Source organism: Sinocyclocheilus anshuiensis, unplaced genomic scaffold, assembly GCF_001515605.1.
Source record: "Sinocyclocheilus anshuiensis isolate Anshui unplaced genomic scaffold, SAMN03320099.WGS_v1.1 scaffold288, whole genome shotgun sequence".
NCBI lineage: Eukaryota > Metazoa > Chordata > Actinopteri > Cypriniformes > Cyprinidae > Sinocyclocheilus > Sinocyclocheilus anshuiensis.
This window is the reverse complement of record NW_015558570.1, coordinates 1,090,636-1,103,648: the sequence shown is the minus strand read 5'-3', so window position 1 is coordinate 1,103,648 and position 13,013 is coordinate 1,090,636.

Below are 13,013 nucleotides of genomic sequence, written 5' to 3'. Positions count from 1 at the left end.
CCCCCCCCCCCCCTCCCCCCTTTTACTGATTGGACAATCGCGGTGTTCTAACTTAACTTATTAAAACTTATTTTATAGGTATTGTATTATTATTTAATCAAGTATGAATTACCCTTGCTAGCTTTGTTGTGTCTTTAAATTTAAATTAAACTGTTATTCCTTCTATCCTGACAAGTGCTCCAGTCCCTGCTGCAGAGAAACAGCCCATAACAGGACATTACCAGCTCCATGTTTTACTGTAAGAATGGTGTTATTTGGATGCTGAGCTGTATTGGATTTCCGCCAGACATATCGTTTGGTGTTGAGGCCAAATAATTGTGTGAAGGTGCGTTTTGGCAAAGGTCAGTCTGACTGCATGTGGCCTTTCTTGAGGAATGGCTTTTTTCTTGTAACCCTCCCATACAAGCCACATTTGTGGAGAATTTGTGATATTGTTGTCACATGCACACAATGACCACTCTTTGTCATAAATTCCTGCAACTGCTTCAGAGTTGCTGTAGGCCTCTTGGTCACCTCTCTGACCAGTTTCCTCTTGGCTCTTTCATCCAGATTGGAGTGACGTCCTGATCCAGGGAGGGTCTGTGTTGTACCAAAAACCTTTCACTTCTTGATAATAGACTTCACTGTGCTTCTAGGCATTGATAAAGCCTGTAACATTTTTTTGTATCCATCTCCTGACTTGTGCCTGTCCACAACTTTATCCCGGAGATCTTTTGACATTGCCTTTCCACCCATAGTTGATTGTTTGCTTCAGTTGCACTACCAAGGAGTGAAATGCAACAACAATAATGATGACAATACTAATAAAATGGTGTGCATATATATTTACATATATATACACACGCACACACAACTCATAAAAAAACTCATATAGTTAATACTGTATATAATATTACAAATTATTATATTAAGTAATATAATAAAAAAATATAATTAATAGCATTATTAAAATCACAAATATTATATTAAATTAAATATTATATCAATTCTACTCTAAAGAAGTTAAAATGTAAAATTACTCATTGTCATACTGTATGAACAACCAGTCAGTAAACAGTTACTGATTAAAAGAAGCAATACAACAGAATATAACAGGATACAACAGAAGCAATAACTTCTCTCCAAATGATTCTAAGAGTCAGAATGATTCAAATCAAAAAAATCTTTTTGTCCAACTGATTCCAGATTTAAATTTTTTTTTGTCAATCTAGTCACACTGCATGTTTGACGTACCAGCATTAGCGCAAGAAAGCAGATGTTCAAGGAGTGTTAACGGAACTGACTGTCATGAAAATCATTTGGTTTCAGTCTTTAAAAACAAAGTCGGTTTCAGTACCGATTCTTGATTGCCCACTATAATTTTGGGTGCCCAAAGATACTCAACATGATTCTTAACTAGCTTGACCAACTCCAAACCATTACTGACTAGCATAAACCAGCCTGGAACAGCATGAAAATTCATGCTGGTCCAACCTGGTCTTTTTAGCAGGGTCGTCAATCACGAGGTGGAACTTGCAAATGTGAAGACAAAAAGTCATTGCTCCTTTATCGTGTTCTTCTCTGAACCTTTCGTCTTAATACTTTCTTTTCTTTCCATATGAAAAGAAAAAAGAGCTTCAACATAATGATCAGAATGTTGCTCTTTGTTTTGCGGGTGTGGTTAGAGCCGTTCAAGTGTCATCCAGGTGGGCGTCAAAAGCAAGAGCTGGCATCAAGTCCAAACGCACCTCTTCAATGCCTCCAATCTCCCTTTTTAAACAAACTGCTTTGATATATGTATGGACAAAAAAAAGCTGAGTAAAATGTGTGCAATACTGGAAGGACGGACAATGTGTTTGGTCTGTTCCCGCTTTGCCAGCGGGACGGTTTACTTTCCCATTTAGTGAGTACATGGAGGATTAAGCCAGAATCACTTCCTCTCAGTGTCTTTGTCCGTGTCTCCGTTTGTATCCTGGGAGGACTTCAGAGCCATGTTTGTTCACAGCTGACAGTGTCACGCAGATGTTTCTTTGGCGGCGGCGCACGCTGGGATTGCATTGATGGAACTGTTTCACCTTGTCAAGGGGATGAAAAAGAGGGAGAGACAGCGAAAAAGAAAGAGAGACACAGACTGAGACTGAATAGTCCATGAAAAGTGCAATTTTGTGGAGTTTCTTGAAACTGAAAAACACTGGATACACAGAGGGGCGTCATGCACCTTTTTTGAAGCTCAGTGGCCAGGCGAGATAAGACATGAAAAAAACAAAAGAAGAAAATAAAATAAAAGTACTTTTCAAGTGTAAGTTTAAAAAGTTAGTTAGTCTAGATAAGGAGCAAATTCTCAGCAAATATACATTTTTCACATCAATTTTTGACGTACGTTTTTTTGATGCACAGCTACTCTAGCCAATTTATTTTCCCCCATCCATTTTAATCATTTTATTTATTTACAATGTATTTACATTTATTAGGTCTGAATTTATTTCTAATAGTCTTATTACATATTTAAATGGGTTATTTTTTGCTAGATTTTATGTTATGAGTATGCTAGATATGGAAAGATGAATCATACCAATAACTGTTTAACTGTGTCGGAAACTGCACATAATTAAAATGAACAGTTAAAAAAACATTTGTATTTTTTGCCATCAGGTAATTTGTATAGAAGCCTGTTTCCACCTCAAAATAAAAAAATTATAACAAAGATAAATGCTACTTTTTTATCTCACAAAAATCTGACTTTTTTTCCTCGCAATTCTGAGTTTACATCTCACAATTTGGAGCCAGATATGCGAGATATGAACTCGCTATTCTGAGAAAAAAAGTCAGAATTGCGAGATATAAATTCAGAATTCTGACTTTCTTTCTCACAATTCCGAGTTAACATATCAATTCTGAATTTACATCTCGCAATTCTGACTTTTTATATAGTTTATATCTCTAAATTCTTGCTTTTTTCTCTGAATTTATACCGTGCAGTTATGGTTTTTTTCACATAATAAAAAATATAAAGGTAGTTGCAACTTCTGAGTTTATATCTCACAATTCTGACCTTTTTCTTGCAATTGTGAGTTTTCAATCTTGCAATTCTGACTTTTTTTGACCAAAACCCCTGCATTTATATCTCGCGATTGTGCATTCATATCTCATAATTCTGAATTTAAATCTTGTAATTGTAAACAAGGTCTGAATTGTGAGATATAAACTCAGAATTAGAAAAAAGTTTTAATTGTGAGATTATGTTGCAATTACCTTTTTCATTTTTTATACCGTGATGGAAACAAGCTTCCATAAATTTGAGTTTGAGACCCCTAATTAAAAAAATTCTGATCAGTGGAAGGTGCGACTCGATTGGATAGACCCAGTTTAGACATGCAAATGGGTGATTTCTCTCATATTTCTTCATTTTTTAAAATTACAATAACGCTTAACTTATCAACATTAACTTATCACATTCAGAATCTATGTAACTGAAGTTTATGAAAGGACGCTCACATTTCTGGAAGCACACACACCTTTGTAAGATCCATGCTGACTATCCAAATAAGGTAAAAGGATGTGCGTACAGAACCCATCTAGTTCTTTGTCCTTGAGAGCACATGAAGGCATGAATACTTTCTGTTTCTATTTCTACTGAAGTCCCAACCTGTAACGTTTGTAACCGTCAGGTGTAAAAAAAATTGGAAAAAACCTGAATAATGTCCAAGTTCTGTGATCAGTTATACAAGCTTTAAGTGCTCTCCCATCCACCCACAGACACACAAACATACAAGTTACAAAAGCCAGGGGAGCGGCCCAATCGGGGGGGAGCGCATTCTTGCCGTCTCCTCACTCAGATCTAACACAACATGCGGCTTTGTGGCCCCCCTCACCGCCTGCTCTGTTTAAGAAGGCTTAATGGGACATAGACCATGCACTTTTGTGTTACAAAGCACTGGTTCATCTTCATGTACCAGCACTGACAGCTGGATTCAGGATGAAAAAATGACCAGGCAGGTCTGGGCAGGTCATCTCCAGTGGAATCTGGACCCAGCATGTAAAGGTGTACAAGACAACAAAACTAGGGCAGAGAGAAAAGGCTGTATAGATATATGAGATATAGATATGAGTACCTAGCTCTACATTAGCAACTGTTGCTTAGCAACTGCATGCTGCAAACTGCATCCACCCTTTTGGAAAGGTCAAGATCCACTGTAAACACATACAAGTGAATCAACAGATGTTAGAAAGCTCTGCTTGTTGCAGAAGATATAAAATAAAAAATATTAAAAAACAGATAAAATGTTTTCAATCATGAATAATAGGGATAGTAATTGTAAACGACACAATTTGGATAAAATACAACTACAATACTACTACAAATATGTTTCTATTTTAATATTTATTTATTTATAAAAGCTGATTTTTCAGCTATTAATAAGCAGCAAATTAGAAGTTTATTGAGGGAAAACTCTTTAGTTAATAGTGAGTGTGTGTTCCCTATTCTAAAGTGTTACCATATATGTGTGTGTGTGTATGTATATAAATATATATATATATATATATATGACCTATTATATGATATATATTATATTATTTTCACAAACTAAATTACATGAACCAAATGTTTTAACCTTTCCAAGTTGGTGGTGCTTTTGACATTCACATCAACTAAATGTGGCATCTAGGTATTCATATCTAAGGTCAGAAATGCATTGTGGGTCATTTGATTTTCACAAAGTTTCATGTGACTGTAACTTTTACGCATTGGACACAAGCAGTCTCACTACGAAAGCAACTCTTTGAATTGTCTTTGAATAGGCTACTTTGCGTCATTTGTGTCTTTACCTCAAGTTAGAACATCAATAAAGTGTCTGCTCTCTATTAACAAGACCACAAACTGTCACAACAATGTACACATAGATGTACATGGAGCGCAGCGAATGAAGCTGCTGTCAGTGTTGAACAGCTGCATGGACTTCTCTGGACCGGGCCCAGCCACCTCTGTCCCACAAAGAGCTGCTTGTGCCCTCTCAATTCGGCTCGAGTCGACATGAAACACACACTCACAGGGCCAGGGTCAGACCCTGTTCTTTGTAAAGGGAGCTGTTGTCAGACCTCATTGGCAGACGGAAGAGTGGAGGTCAAATGTCAGCGGTACGGGTGGGGTGGGGGGGTTTGGCAGGGTGAGGGCTGAGGTGAGGTGAGTCTGTCTGTCGCTGCTGCACCTCAGAGTACAACCCTCTACAATGCGAGTAAATCACTCGCATATGCGTCTAAATTTCCATGCTAAGCGACCAAATAATGTCTATTGTTAGCCATTGGCTAATAAATTGTTAGATTTCACTTGCCAGTGTTTGAGTTAAAGGCTAACTATAAGTTTAACACAGATATTTCACTTGCCTTTACTCATTTTGAACACTGCACACTTGAGAGTTTCGCTCTCTGTCTTTAAAGTGCACTATTTTAATTCATCTCAATGGATGCGCAGTGTAATTGATGCACCATAAACTCAATTGTGAAGGCACCCGACTCGCTGTCGCTTAGCTGAGAGCACTCAATGTTTCGGAGGCTTACTTACCACGTAGGATTGATGTGCTACATGTAAATTATATTCTTTGGTAGTAAGCGGAACTATTGTGCAAACGGCAAACTCATTGGCTGGCGCTCACCTATTACCGTCACTGTTCAGTAAATCAGTTCAAGCGAACGCAGACAATGTGATTAATATTCATTAACCCAGCAGCTCATCAGATCTTAGTGCGTTTTATATTGTTATTAGTAGTAGTAGAATTAGTAGTAGTAGTAGTAGTAGTATATTTTTATGAGGGGCCGTATAGCAGTCAGCTCGAATCACTCTCCTCACTGGATAAATGAAATCTGATCTGTGATGCGACGGCACGCTGCATTGAGCATCCGCGTTCAGTTTTTAATTGTAGTGTCTGTTCTTTTACTGAACTAAATGCTTTTTATTACTATAAATAATAGGACGGTGGGGGTCGGTGCCGCGCTGGAAAAGTGACGTAACCGGTGTTGCGACTTAACACCTACAGTCAACACCGTCTATCGAGGTTTTTCAGTTATGCATATTAATGTATTTCACTAAGGTTGATCAATGTTTTCACTAGTGTATGTAAGAGGTTTTTCAGTTATGCATATTAATGTATTTCACTAAGGTTGATCAATGTTTTCACTAGTGTATGTAAGAGGTTTTTCAGTTATGCATATTAATGTATTTCACTAAGGTTGATCAATGTTTTCACTAGTGTATGTAAGAGGTTTTCAGTAATGCGTATGAATGAATTTCACTAAGGTTTATCAATGTTTTTCGTTTCACTAGTGTTTGTAAGAGGCTTTTCAATAATTATGGCCTATACGGCCCCTCATATATTTTCACTGTTGTTGTTAGTTTTTTTTACAGAAAAACTGAATGACCAACAATGTCTCAAGCACCACCACCGGTCCTAAGTTCTGTTAAAATAACAAATATGCATTCATGCAGTTTTCGTTCTAAAATGTACAGTGCGCAAATTATACATTATAAATCTTGTTCTTTTAAACAGGAATAATATTGGCAAATTTTTTGCCACACAATATACGGAAACTTGTCTTGTGCAACACATCTACCCCCAGATTCACAGACAAGGCTTAAGCCTCGTCCCACACTAAAATGCATGTCTGAGCTGTTTTAACTGAAAGAAACTTGCACGGACATATCTTCAAATATGTAAGTATCACTGATTTGTCTCAAGATGTACACCAGTAATGTTTTTTTGTTCTACAGCACGTTTATAAAAGCTACTTAAATGTCCTAATTGAACTATGGCTTAATCTAAGCCCAGTCTGTGAAACCAGGCCATAGTGTCTCTAGCACATTCAGCCGAACTTCACCTGCAACACTGTTTACTAGAGACGCCCCCTAAAATGGTTCATTTTAGACAGAGGGCCATAAAAAGGGTTGAAAATAATCATTTTTGCAAATATATCTTGGTAAATAAACTTGATTTTATGCATCGATTGTTGATTTGATGTTAATTGTTGCGCTCAAAATGAATGTCTAGAAATCGTTTTCACCAGAAGATTGAGTTATGATATTTTGATTACACATCACAAAAAATAAATTTAAAAAAAATGAAACATACATGGATGCATAATTTACAATAAGATTCATAACATGCATTTGCAAAAAAAAGATTTCATGTCAACTTTAAGCTTAAATCAAGAAATGTATACTATGGCTACTAACGGAGCATCTGTTTGCAAGCGTCAGGTAAAAACAGGTATGCTGACTAACTTTGCAGCAGTAAATACGTTTTTAAAACTATAGATATTTATAGGTAGATGCCTTATTAGCGGCTGTTTCTATGGGGCGCTATACGTAAGCATACATCACTCCACATTTCTCTTCTGCTTGTTTATTAACGAGTCAATTACAAATTCAATTATCTGCTGTAATGTATTATTATGGGGGTTGTTATATGTCTGTTATCAACTTGGACCCTTCATGAGTCAATTCACACATGATGTGCATATGAATTAATGGTAACACTCTAGGGACCAATTCTCACTAATAACTAGTTGCTTAGTTATTTGCATGCCTAATATGAACACATTGGTTGTTTGTTAGTACTTATAAAGCACATATTCTGCATCCCTAATCCTACCCAATACTTCAACTTAACAATTACCTAACTAACTATTAATAAGCAGCAAATTAGGAGTTTATTGAGGTAAAAGTCATAGTTAATGGCTTGTTAATAGTGAGAATTGGACCTTAAAATAAAGTGTGACCAAATGAATATACATGCTGATTTGATTTGAGTTTAAAAGATGAATTTCTTCTGTCTCGGAGTAAAATTTCTTTATTTCTTGTATTTGCAAATCTGTATCTCACAAAGGTACTTTATTTCTTATTTTATCTCACAATTACCTGTTTTATTTTGTTTTGACTTTGAGCCAAAAAGTAAAAAGTCCAATTTGTAATATAGCCTATTTCTGTTATTAGAATTTGTTAAAGACGATAAAACACAAATATGAAAAAGAAAGCTGGATACCTCAAACATCTGTTTATGCAAGTGAGCAGATGTCACAACTGAAGAATCTGGCATGCAATTGGTGACGCAAGCCGTGCTGTTAAGCGATGCTGTACATGCAAGAAACAAGCAAAGCATGTACACACATACATGCGTACAATCATTGCCTCATTCAGCTGCCTGACAGTCAGAAGCATTGAAGCCCAGAGCCGCACAGGAAGTGGCTGGTATTTAAGTGGACATCCCAACCAGAACTGGACCTATCATCCGTCAGGCTCATCCGTCAGTCCTTTATTTTCTGCCCTTATAATCGGCATGTAATTTCAGTACGCTGACTTCATTATATCTAAGCCTGATTTGCATTAAAAGCTCCTTTATGCTTCTTGACTGTTGGAGTTACTGCTGAGATCATCAGTTCATCAGTGCGACTATATTCCAGTCAGCCTGGAAAGATTACGCTCCACGTTTTTATAAAAACCTTTAATAAAACAGTAGATTGCTAACTACAGCATTTATCATAGCTATGTTGTACATTTTAGTACAGCATTTAGTGAATGCTGTATTGACCAATCAGCATCCAGGACAGGATCAATCTGTTTTATACTGTGCTATAAAAAAATCATTCTGACATCAAACAGCAATGATGGCTTACAAACCCACAGTAAAACTGTTCCCCTGTTAATGAAGTAAATCGCTGGCATTCAGTTGCTTTTTAGTCAAACCTAATTTCCAGTGTCTTGGAATTCATTTCAACAATGCTATTTCTGTAGAGGAATTTACTTGATTTCGCCATTTTTAGCCTTAAAATAGCCGAATCATCTCATCTGACCAAACCATTGCCAGTTAAAGTTCAGCTATATGCCCCACAAGCCCTATGACCCACAAAATAAGAGAAGACTGTTCACATGACAGGAACATTCCTGGTGTATGATGGCTGGGAATGGGGAAAAACTGCGAATAGCCCATGGTGAACTTTGATTTGCATATAAAAATAAGCAAAGTGATGACGTAAGATATACCGCAACACTGTCAGGTGAAGCAGGTGAACCGCAGGTCCCTTAAATCATTTAGGTTAGGTTCATATTCAGAATATGACCAAAAACATTGGTGCTGGGTATAGTATCCCACTATGCATTGCACTAAAATGCAATTTTAGATTGATGAATTGGAAACAATTCTATCTATCTATCTATCTATCTATTTGTGTTTGTGTAAGTATATATATATATATATATATATATATATATATATATAAATACATAAATATACATATAAATAACATACACAATCTTTCAGCTGAACCACATCTGCTAAATTAAGTATGCAACATAATGTTGGTTATATGACAATAATGCAGCATTTTAAAAATAGCAGGCAGAGTTAAGTATACTGTGCAGTTTTTCAGTATGTAGTCACATAAATAGTAAGTGTAATATGCTAGTTTGCTATTATAAATTCAGCCTCTGTCTCTCAACTGCTTGCAGTAGTTGGCACAGAAAAAAACAGACTTTGATTTGTTTGGTTTGTGCCCTCTATGGGCAACACGAGGTAGTGCGCTATCCATCAAACATTTACTCAATAGTCTTTTATCAGTTAGAGCAGTAGTCACCAACCTTTTTAGGCCCAAGATCCCTGAACTCGGCCTTTATGAAAGACAAGATCTACCTACTGAAGAATTGATAGAAAAAGACATCCCAGATTGTACTGTAAATAAACATGTGCGAACAATATCCTCGCTCTTGTGAATTTATTTTGATGTTAATGCCATTGTGCGAGCTGTCTCTTTAATACCGTGTGGTTTATATACATGTTGCTGCTGATTGGGCTGACATTTTTGACACACCCACCAAACAAGAGAAGACGCATCTCAAGTTGCACACCGTTTCCAGGAAACGTGTCGTTCAAACCGGAAACCGTAGCAAAACGGTGCACACCGGTTTGAGCTTGAACTTGCCCCAGGTCTGAATGAGACGCACTCTCTGACAGGAAGTGGCGCTTATGAACAGGGTTGCCAGGTTTTCGCAATAAAACTAGTCCAATCGCGTTTCGAGGGGGTTCCCCTGTAAAAATCCATTCTGGGGGTAAAATACACATTTTTCGGTGGGGATCTTCCAGTAAAATTCGCATTCCAGGGGATAAATATCACCTTACTGGGGTCGCTTCAACCCGCGGACATGAACAACAACCCGCGGCAACAGTGTTAAAGTAACGTTAGCCCAATTCTTGGGACTTGGCAACACTGCTTATGAACCGACAGCAATAGCGTTTCCTTGGTTACCGCTGTAAACAAAGCAGAGCCGCGCTTTATACGGAGAAGAAAATGCCATTGCCATCGAAACTTTTCTCAAGACAGTTCCCTTCAGTGATACATTAATATAGCCCCAGAAATTTAATGCATTTTTGTACTTATTTTACTGTTATTTTCGGGATCTACTGGGACAGTAATAAAGATCTACCAGTCGATCGCGATCGACGGGTTGGCGACCACTGAGTTAGAGGTTACTGTTTTATTGAACAAGGATGTACAACCACTTTTCTTGAAGAGAAACAAGAAAAAGTGATCAAACAAATAGGTGACAATCTCACTATGACATTAAAGGTGCACAAATGATTATTATTGGGTGTGTATGTGTGACTGAAAGGAAGGAGGGGTGAGAGATCGGAAGGATGTGTGTGTACGTGTGTATGTGTTTCAAACTAAGAAAGAGAAAAGGAGTGACAAATGAAAAATAATCACTGGAAAATGAATGTGTGTGCATGAAGATCTTAAGAAATTTTAGTGACCAATTAGGTCATCTATCTATTTATCTATCTATAATACATATTAACTGCAATAATATATAATAATATTGTTTTTAATTATTAAATAATTATTGTATAATTATTAAAATACATATTAACTGTATTTTAATGTTATAACTATGTTATAATGTTATACATTTTAACTTGTTGTAAGTACATTAAAAATTTATTTTTAGATGATTGAATAAACAAATAATTAGAACACATTTACAGTGAATTTTATAGTGAGACCCAAAAAAATAGTCAAATTTTTAGTAGCTCTTTTATCATTTTGAAACTGAATGATTCAAGCATGTATGCAAGAACAGCAAAGGAGATTTTGAGAGTTTCTGATATATAATCATATGCATTTAAAGACTCCCTGAACACAGTAATAAACTACCAAGACTGATGATGTGTTCGCCATATTCTCCATAAGTGTGATGTTACTTCTAAAAAACAACCTTTTTCCCACATAAAAATCCATATACCATTCATGCTCCATACCATCCAACTACCCATAATTCCCATAGTTACTGTTATCTGTCATCTGTCATGGTAGCACCGGGTTCGGCTTCCCACACCACACAGCTCTGTGAACAGACACTGAGCTCGCACTCATTGGTCCCCCCTCCCCCCCAGTGCTTTTCCCAGGCTAGTCTGATAAAGGTGAGGGTCATGTAATCTTATCGGCTGGACCGCTCATGTTATTTCCGCTGGCACCCTTTCACACCGCTGTTTGTGCACAAATGGCCCTTCCAGAGCCCGAGCCGCCCGTGGTAAGTCTTATCAGCATGAATAGAGAACCGGGGACAGGGAACGTGACCACCTCAACAAGGAAACGCAACACTGCAAACACATTCCCCCCTCCTGAGACACTGCCGGGTCCAAAACACGCCACATGCCACATTCAGGGCCACTGTAAACCACTGGAACAGGAGGGCAGAGACGGCCCCTATAGGTTACTGTAAACTATCAGTGAAATTCAAGTAGGTGGAGCATCGATTACTTCAGCAGAACTGAGAAACAAGCCTGACAGCTGGGGGATCAGAACAGCTCATTTTCATTTAGCTTATTGGATTTGTTTGGCAGAATGCTGAGCTCTAATGAGCTTTGAACCCGATTTGGCAGTTTGGCAGCCTAACTTTATTTTTTATGTATACACACTACCATTCAAAAGTTTGGTACAATTTGTTATTGATTTTAAAAGAAGTCTCTTACACTCACCAAGGCTATGTTTATTTGATCAAACATACAGTAAAACAGCAATATTGTGAAATATTTTTACAATTTAAAATAACATTTTAATAATTTTAAAGTTAAATTTTTTCCTGTGATGTAAAGCTGAATCAGCAGCCATTACTCCAGTCTTCAGTGTCACATGATCCTTCAGAAATCATTCTAATATGCTGATTTGCTGTTCAAGAAACATTTATTCTTATTCTTATTCTTATTCTTTTAATATTCGTGCTTAATATTTTTATGGAAATTCATGACTGTTTAGGCAATTTATTTGAAATAGAAATAATTTTGTAACATTTTAAATGTCTTCACTGTCACTTTTGATTACTGTGTCCTAAGTATTAAAGTCTTTCAAAAATAATTCTTGCTTATTATAACAACGGCATATGTGTGATTCATTAACAGAGTATATGAATAAGGGGGAACTTCTGCGCAGGACCGATCTAAAAATGCGACTTTAGAAGTCTTTAAACTTTCCACTAAACGCTGATGAACCTGATTCATTAAAATGCCCCATGTCATATCAGAAAAGCTCCAGTGTGCAGATGAGATGTCACATCCACCTTCAAGATTTACAGCAATGCTTATTATAACAATAGTTATAACACAAAACTGACCAACTTTAATGTAGTCCAGCCAAAGCAATAGTAATGTATTGCTTTCTGAATTTAAACCTTAATATATTTACAAATAACATGCATTACTTTTCTATATATTTCATTTATTATTAATGCATTTAATTCTATATTTTAAACATTTTTAGAATTTATTTATTTTTTTTATAAAATATAAATAACATTTATTATTATATACTTCATTTGAAATATCACTTGCCCATAACAATCACATACTGTATTCTTATGCTGTGTATTTGCTCTATGCAAACAAATGGTGTGACATGACACAAACAAAACCATTATAATGCAAGATGGTGGTAACTACTATGTTCAGTAAATGTAACACACTATAAAGTACACTGTAAAAAAAATTCCGTAAAAT